Here is a 9,485-nt window from a genome sequence, read left to right as displayed (position 1 = left end):
ATATATAAATATTATATAGATGCGATAAATATTTCGTCGAGAAATATATATGGTGCAGATATGAGACAAAGAGAAAAGAGAAGAAAACGAAAAAAATATATATATATACGAGTATATATCTATATATATTTTTACTTACTTTCAAAGCAAACCTTTAATTGATTATTTATAATATATACGTACGCATATATATAGACATATTACACACACACACACACACACACACACATATATATATACATTGATGAAGTGTTATATTATATATATTAATCATACATTTTTGCGCGAGCCTCGTCGATTGCGAGTTTCTTCGAGGAGGTTCGCGCAAACGTGTCAAGCAGCCACACACAAGTGCGATCCTGATCCCACGGGATTCGAAGAGTCGATCGATTGAGTCGAGTCGCTGGATTAAAGCGCAAGATCAAAAAGATTCGTTTGATCGATGAACAACATCGAATTATACTTCCGGAGATAGATCGGATGATAGTTGCGATTCGGAATACGACCGTCTCGAAAATGTAAATGTAAATTGGTTCTTAATATTTTTGATAGACGCGTCGATTATGCGCCTAATAATTTTTATTCTAAATTTGCGAAAACGCGATCGAGCTTCGTATATCTTTTTAAATTTACACGCACGTTGCTACGTGCGCTTCGCCTTATATATAGTAATATTCATGGTAGTAGAATGCGTGATATATTTTCTTCGTCAAATTTTTACCGCGCGCGCACGTTCTTTCTCTGGTACGTAGGAAAATTTTACCAAAATTTATTTCGTCTTTTCTAAGGGACTATTACGAAGTAATACGATGCGCTATTTCTCATCGATATCAAAAACCATTTTTTCGTACAAATTCGCCTAACAAAGTAATCTCGTGCGATATTTTTTCATTCAACTTTTACGATATTTCTTCATCGCTAACAGTTTTCACGCGTGCGTGAAGAAAACTTACTATCAATTATTTTTTATTTAAGTCACAACGAAGTTTTTTTAACACATTTGTTTATTAGCGTTAATAATTTACTAATAACGCTTTGTAAATTAATCAAAATATGCTTTGAGGAAATCACATAGTGTCGACCGAAAGTCTGCATAATATAACGAAAAGTATAAAAAAATAAAAGACATGGTTTTATCTGATAAAAAATTTGTAAATGAAAAGATCATTTATATCATGATATTCACATGATTTGTTATCCAAAGATATGATAAAAATTCTATTCCTAACATTTGTGAATCGTATAATGAAATTTTTGTAAAATAAAAGTTTTTCCCGATATTTTATCGTTGAATCATGAATGAATCAGAATTTTGATCGACACTACATCCCATCGTTTAAATTCGTCGAATTAAAAATATTGGGACAAGAATGCTTTCGAGCGATCCTGAAAGCGATCTCAAATATTTCTGAAATGAAAGTGACGACGAAACATCTTGAGAGAATCTTATTATCATATTAACGAAAATCGCAGATGCATGCCTATTCATGATCATAAAAAAGCGATGGGCGAATCATAATCACACCAGCGTTAATAAGTTGAGATTGAAACCGATAAAATTCCAATAAACTCTAAGTATATTTTGACTCTGCGGATTCATTTCCATAATGTTATCTCCAAAGAAAAAAGAAATTTAATTAATTCGACAAAATATTTGCACTCTATTATTTAATCTTTTACACATAAATATAAAGAATAATGCATAGCTTTTCCCATTCTACAAGTCATATCCAGCATTAGTCTAAATTCTTTGAGATTTTAGGAATTTTAATGAATTTCAATTCACACGTCAATAACCATCTAACACTTAGAAAAAAAGCTGGCCAAGTCGAGGGGCTAACAGGAGGGACATACATTTCGACAGAGTCAATATTGTGACTATCGGGACTTGGCTCTAGTGTGTGTGTGTGTGTGTGTTTCCTTTTTTCTTTTTTTCCTCGAGGATCTAAAACAAAATACAGCGTGTCGTTTTATGATATCCGATCCAATTGCTCTTTTGTGTAGAAAAAACGAAAGAAGGAGGAGATGAGAATGATACTTTTTAGTGACGCGAATGTTTTCGGCAGGACCGGTCTATGAAGAATATTAAATATTAAAGTAGAACGATATTGAGCTGTATGCTCGTTGGGCATGATGCAATAATAGTTAAGAGAAAATGAGGATTGTTCGACGGGCGAAAAATTTCGAATAAACGAATAAAATTTTAAAGACGGATAACATTTCGGAGGATTGCAGAGTCCTTTGATAAGTAAAGCGCTAAAGCGCTGTATTTCTTGATTATACTTAACTATTATTGCATATACACAGTGTATTGTCGAAATTGTGCGATTCGTCGAGTCAATTTGTATGGCATCGAATCGACAAAATCGATTGCTTACGGTTGTGTCGATTTAAAGAAATTAATCAGCGTTATGCGTCGATTTGAGAGAATTAACAACCATGATATCGTCGAACCGATGATATTAACACGTGCACCTGGCCTTTCGTAATATTCGGGTCGAAAAGACGCAATCGCGATGAGTGCGGGAGAGAATCGCGATTTAATGACAGGGAAGGGCTGGCCCTAAACAGATGTGTAAAACCACGTGGAAGATTATTTCGTCGACCAACGCACTTTCATTGCGTTACATTGTGATCTCCGAGAATTGACCGGTAGCGATAGAACGAGAGAATAATAAAAAAGAAAAGAGAGAGGAGAAGAGTGAATGAAAATAAACTTTGCCTTAGCTTTTGTACAAGCAAACGAGAGTATGAGAGAGATTGAAAAGGAGGAAACAAGGAGCCGGATGGGCGCGAAATTTCGCGATAGGCTGACGTAATCGATTTTGACGATAAAATGGTGTGATAAGAATTGATAAATTTAATAAGCTATCGTAGTATTTGTGAATGTGTGGAAATGGGAGACAGCCTTGCAGCAAGAGAAAAAGAGAGAGAGAGAGAGAAAGAACAACGATGATAATCAAATTATATATGAATTGTATGTACTAGCATGTAACAACACAATTACGAATGACAAAATTCTCTCGCGTTGACTTAGCGTCAAGACAAGATCGGTTTTTTTTTTTTTTTTTTTTTAGAGAATAAAAATGTAATATATAAAGATTAAAATTAAAAAAAGGTATGTGCACTTATTTTTAAATGTAGAAATTATAACAGATACGCGAAGCCGCCGTTAATCGATGTAATCATTATATATTTAACGACGTAATCGCAAAATCAGCTCTAATCGGACAATTTTATATAATTAATTGATTATGCACACGATACATAATTAATGATGTATAACAATATAATTAATTAATTATATAATTTCGCGCCATCTCTTAATAATCATCCGTCGAATAATCCATCGCATGCGAGTCTGACCGATCGTATGTTCGATTAGGAATGGGTGTTTGCTGCAAGGTGATAATTATCGATCATTAATCAATGATGCGGATGCCGATGAGAAAGGGGATCATACCATGTGCGAAAGTCAGAAGGGAGCACGAAGACGTGGGCGTAAACAAAAACAAAAAAAAAAAAAAACCGTTATTGACATAATATTACATTATTAACGAATATATGCTGTCCCACTGTGATAAAAAAAAAACTTTTGTTTTTGCATGTAAAAATATATACTATTATTATTGCCATAAGCGCGCGAGAGAGATAGAGAGAGAGAGAGAGAGTCGTGTTATGATGGTGCGTGCGTACAGATGCAGATATACCAGTGTACGCATGTGTACGATCACGAATATATCCGGGTAGTTTATGTATCCGTATTCGCGCACCGACGCATACACACGCACACATACATATATACATATACAAATATATAAACACGAATATAAGTATGTATATTGTGTGATCGATCGTGCACATTTCGCGAGCATAGAGACGTATGCGAATTACGAAAGATGCGGATTTTTATTATCGCGTACATCGTATCTTCATATATGCTGACGAAGGACAAATTATAATTGTGATTATCGTTAATAGAATACACTGAATATCGGAATATATAGGATATCGTTCGTCGATGATGTCCAGCCGAGATTTTGGCTCATTCTCGATTCTCATCGAACTCGGCACACTCGGACAATCCTTTTATATTCTTTATTACACACACCAATATATATATACACACACACACACGTACACACATATACATACCATACATACATGCATACATACACATCGATTCGCGAAGAATCGCGGTTTTAGCTTCGTTAGCAATAATTCGATTGTCGCGATGGTATCTTTCGAGAATTACCTATAATTTCCTCAAGCTCTTTCGCGGGGTACGATCAATCAGGATTAATCGAAGAGACCAAGCTGACGATTTGTTTTCTCGTAATAGGAAACGTCCATTCCTGCGATTACCTCGAATGTCAATTCTCACATTTTGTCCAGAATCTCGTAGTCAGACGATTCGTCCAGCCTTGCACCAAGATTTAACGATTAAGAGAGACAAATAATTCGCGTATATAGCGCTTATTTCGCGAAGCAAAGTGATCTTTCTCAACGAAAGTGGAACGAGCAATACGACCGTTACCTTTGGCTCTTCGATTGTCACCGCGAGATGGATTTTTATCGAAAATCATGGATCTTCAATATCGTACCATGCAGAAATTTTCGAAAGAACGAAAGTTACAGAAAACTTGCACGATTCAATTATAATAACACTCTTTCTTTACTTATTTAACAGCTTTAGCAAACTGAAAGAAATTAAAAGAATAGGATTCTAATCGCATGGTATTAAACGATTGTGATTATTGGGATAATAAATTATTTTCAGTATTTTAATGAAATGAAAAAAAATTTTTTAAAGAGTATAAATATGAATTAAGACACAATCAAATCAATTTGTTGTCTTCAAAAAATTAGTTATTAAATTAGACAAAAATAATTCTTTCACTTTATCTATTTTCGGTAAATTTGCAATACGTATTATCGTGATTAAAATTTCTAAAGTTCTGTAAAATGAGTGAAGAAGGAGTGTAATCTCGAGCAGAATTGATCGAAATCGAGATGGACGCGTGAAATTGATAACTGGTGAGATTCTCGATTACCCTTTGGATGCGTAAAACTGATGGTATAATGGATGTTTACTCGCTTCTTTGCGCAACGGTCATTCTCATATTGTACCGCTTATTTGCTAGAACTACCATGTAAAATCATTTATATTTGCATATGATTAATATGTTTTACTTATATATAAACTTGTGGTATATATCGCTTCATTATCCCTTTGAAAATCATACCTATCATCTTTTTTCCTTTTCGTCCGAATATATGACGATAGCAAAATATGTCTGCAACTCACCAGTTTATTAAGTTTTTACATAACTATAAATACTTGGTATTTAGTAAAAATTATATATATATATATATCTTCTATTATGCATTTCCGGATCATTCATAAGTTTTCCCGAGATGATCTTCGGACTCCGCAAACGCGAGTTTCTCTCGAAGAACGAATATGATTCATGGCTCGAAAGCGAGCACAAGCACGTACCGTGGCCGTGATTATCAATAAACATAAATTCTTTAGTTAATCGATTTATCGGACGATACACACTTGAGACGAGCACTACAACGATCTCGGCGATCTGTCCGCGATGATGGTATCAGAGGTAGCTGAGCATAAAGCCGCTTTGAAAGTGAGATTAATCGCGCGAGACCTAATGCTTACCTATGCGCCTGAGTCATAAGGATCTCGCAATTATAATGTCATAATTGAATTACATTCCTTTTCAACCGCGCACATATAAAATCTTATTCATCTTTCGTTCCGGCTTTGAAGCCGGTTCCGGGATGTTCTGCTCCTTTCTCAGATTGAAAATTATTATAAATAAGTAGTTAAAATAATTTTTTTTTTTTTTTTATGTAATAAATTAGGAAAAATATATTAACTGGATTTATCCGATCAAAAATTAAATTTGTGATTTAATAATCAAATTAAAAGAGATTTAACAAATTATAATTGTTTGCTCATATTTATAATAATCATTTTCATACGGCAATATGAATCATCGTGTAACGAATTACGGATTCTTTGTAAGAATACTAATTGTTTTTCGACGGAAGGATAGAGACAAATTCTTGAAATCATAAAATGTGTTTTCAATGTCCATATTTTTTTTTCTTCGCGTATGTTACGCAACTGGAAATTAAATGGAGACGCGGGCGGATTATTTATTACAGCAAGACGAATTTCTCGTCTCGCGGATTCTAACAGACGAGCGAGACGATTATGAGCGCCACAAGATGCAGGAGCATGTCTGTAATTTATCAATTATGATAGAACGAAAGGTGACCGTAGAGATGACTTTGAGCTTCGAATGTCGATTCTCGTCCGTCTCATTCCTCGGAATCCTCCCGTGTTCACGCGGTTACATATGAATAATTATGTAATCTGCCCGGAAACATTTAATTGGCGCTTTTAATTATTGACATTATCGTTACATCGCGTGGTAACAATGATTATGGAAATGTCGCGAAAAATCCTAAACGTCAAATTTGTCGGACATGTCGGAAGGATGTTTTATCCGCGTTTAATTGCATCTTGAGAAATAATTTTTTTGACAAGCTTAATAAGAAATTTAAAATATACTTTTCATCGACGAAAATATAGTTATAGATATTTTTTCTTCAAATTTTTTGTTCGCGCATTCTCGCAACACGGGTATTTTCTTATAATTATTTTGAAAAAATGTAAGAAAAAAGAGCGGCTTCATAATGTTTATTCTTGCGATGATAACGTTAATCGCTTTTGTACAAGTAACAATAAATACTCGGAATGATAAGAAGAAGCCGTAAATGCTGACGCGCTGCAACTCATCGTCTAATAATGCATCATTAACGCATTGTGAAGAAACTATAATTTTGCATGAAATCGACAGCTTTATAGCTGTGAGAATATTCTGGCTGGCGTTAATCTAAGCAGACAAGAGACGACAAATAATTACTCATGTTGGATTGCTTTGAGTCTCTTTCCTACGCTTGCGCTTCCCGCAATTCCGTCTTGTCAATTTGACGGTGGAAATGAATTAAATGTATATTGACAAGCAGTCTCAAATTACAAATTTACCATTGTAATCTTTCCAAACTGCAATAATATTTATATTATGTATGTCTTTGAATAATCAAAAAAAAAAAAAGGAGATAACTACGAAAAGTAATTTTTATATATGTTTTAAAAATCATGTTTCTTATACTAAATATTTAAACGTCAGAAATTACGTCACGATATCGTTTGAATTATAAATTTAAAAGCTTTCATAATTCCATCTGTCGCATCGTATAAGGAGGATGAGACATTGCGCAAATATTGTACGCGTGTCCGCCGAATCATTTTATCTCAAGTTATAACAACGAAATAAAAATGTATTATATATTTGTCTTTGAGAACGAAATGAAATTAATTTTTTATTATTTTTATTATAATTTTTTATTATATATTTTTTGACGTTTCATTTGAAAGGAAATTAATTTACTACAATTTGATCTATTGCGTCGTCGGTGTTTACGGGAATCTGTTAAACGAAGCGAATCGTTAAAATGGTACACGTTCGTACTACCGCGAAGGATTCACAGTCCGCATAATTAACGAACAGCGACGATCGATACTACCAGGCTACCTTATCACGGTTATTGTACACGATGCTCCAGCGATTCAACGAGGTCTTCCGTTCCGTGAAACAAACCATCCGACTCACGGCCTCGAAATAGTCGTGTTGTTATACTAACGCGATATATATCTTGTGATTACGTGCCCCTTGTTTAAAAACATGACGAACGATTACATGATGGAGTTAGAAATATGCATTCGCGTATCCGGCTCATATCTATTGGACAATTAACGAGAACGCTTATTCTTTCCATCGCGGCGATTAGTTCTCAGCCTTCAGAGCCGTATAGATTGTTCTAACAGTTATCAATATTCGCAATTCGTATGTTATCCCGTGTGAATATTCATGTTGCGAATGCCGTTTTTATGGGGGGGGGAATCGTATTTTTTTTTTATTTACAACAAAGCTTCTTACTTAATGCGATCATTTTACGGATCGATTTCGACAGGTGATCAGGCGATGCGGTAGTCGGTATCCCTCTCGAAAGATATTTTCTACCTGCCTGCGGTCGTGATAGAAAATTTGGGCGCCGGCGTGACTCACGTTACGCGATGACTAATTCCATTGAGTAATTCGAGCGGACTCGAGCGGAGGAAATCGAAGGGAATTCTCTCTCATCGAATGGTGTAGCGCGAATGTACCGGAGAAGAGCGAGAGGAAGAGAGAATGCATGGACTCTCTCGGCGAGGATCACTGCCTAATGACCGAGTGTTATTAAGCCGATTATTATAGAGCGTCGATCGCGCCTCGGGATACCTTGATGGCGCGCGATGCACTTATGTCAGATCTCGACCGACAATGAGAAAGCTGTCGTACTTGCGCGACCATAATCATGGTATTCGCGCACTTGGTGACCTTGATGGTATCGACCTTGCGAGCCTTGAACTTGCACGTTGAAGAATCTCGTACGAACTTGGCAACGGTCCAAGTTCGGTTTACTTAAATCCGCATCCACGACAGGAGACACTCGTATATTTTATTTTTTGTTTTCTCTCTCTCTCTCTCTCTCTGTCTCTCTCCTTCTCTCTCTTCTCTCTTTCTTTCAAAATTTTTTACAAGACCCGCACTTTTTTGACATATCCCACATTCGAAGCTAAATATGACCACGTTTAATTCAGAAAGAGGTGTATTGTTACGATCGATCAAACATTCCGCACGTTCGCATCGATCGTGTCAATTGTCTCGTCACAAAAAATGCATTAATACTGTAATATTTAACATTGAATAATAAATTTAACGATATTTTTATTAACGATTCTTCTAGCAATCTTATTTGTTGATGTTCTTATTTCCGGTATGGTCGAGCGCTTCTATTCATGAAAAGAATTATTGCGCGAATCATCTAAGAATATATATTTTCTCCATGAGCAATTTTTTCATTATTAACCGATCAAATAAACGCATCGCTCATTTTCATTCGAGACGCGTTATTATTTAATCATCACTCGCGGCGAGCCGTAATAAAAGTTCCGTTATTGCATTAATGTTCCGATGATGGCGAATACACATTATTGTCTATCCCCCGCGGGGGATGAACATCATCGTCACAGAAAGCAATACGATTTCGCAATACGCTATCCGTTTCGATCGAGGGATATATACGCGTCTGACGCATCCTGTTGTGCGCGATTTTTTTTTTTTTTTTTTTTTTCACAGCCTTTGGCAAGATCCGATCTATGTACGCGTTACTCGTTTCCGGGTGCGTGCTTCGGACTACTAGAAGAGGCTAAAATATCTCCTCCTCTCTTGAAGCTTATGGAAAAATCATCTCGCGAATCTTAATATTTCGATTAATCTCGAATATTTATCAACACATCTCACAAGTAGAAATATATTAGTTTATAAAAAGTCTTACCATATATAAAGTCA

Source organism: Polyergus mexicanus, unplaced genomic scaffold (genome assembly GCF_030449975.1).
Source record: "Polyergus mexicanus isolate NDT 795.1 unplaced genomic scaffold, iyPolMexi1.0 SCAF_15, whole genome shotgun sequence".
In the NCBI taxonomy this organism is placed as follows: domain Eukaryota; kingdom Metazoa; phylum Arthropoda; class Insecta; order Hymenoptera; family Formicidae; genus Polyergus; species Polyergus mexicanus.
The sequence above is the reverse complement of the archived record's forward strand: the minus strand, read 5'-3'. Positions refer to the sequence as shown.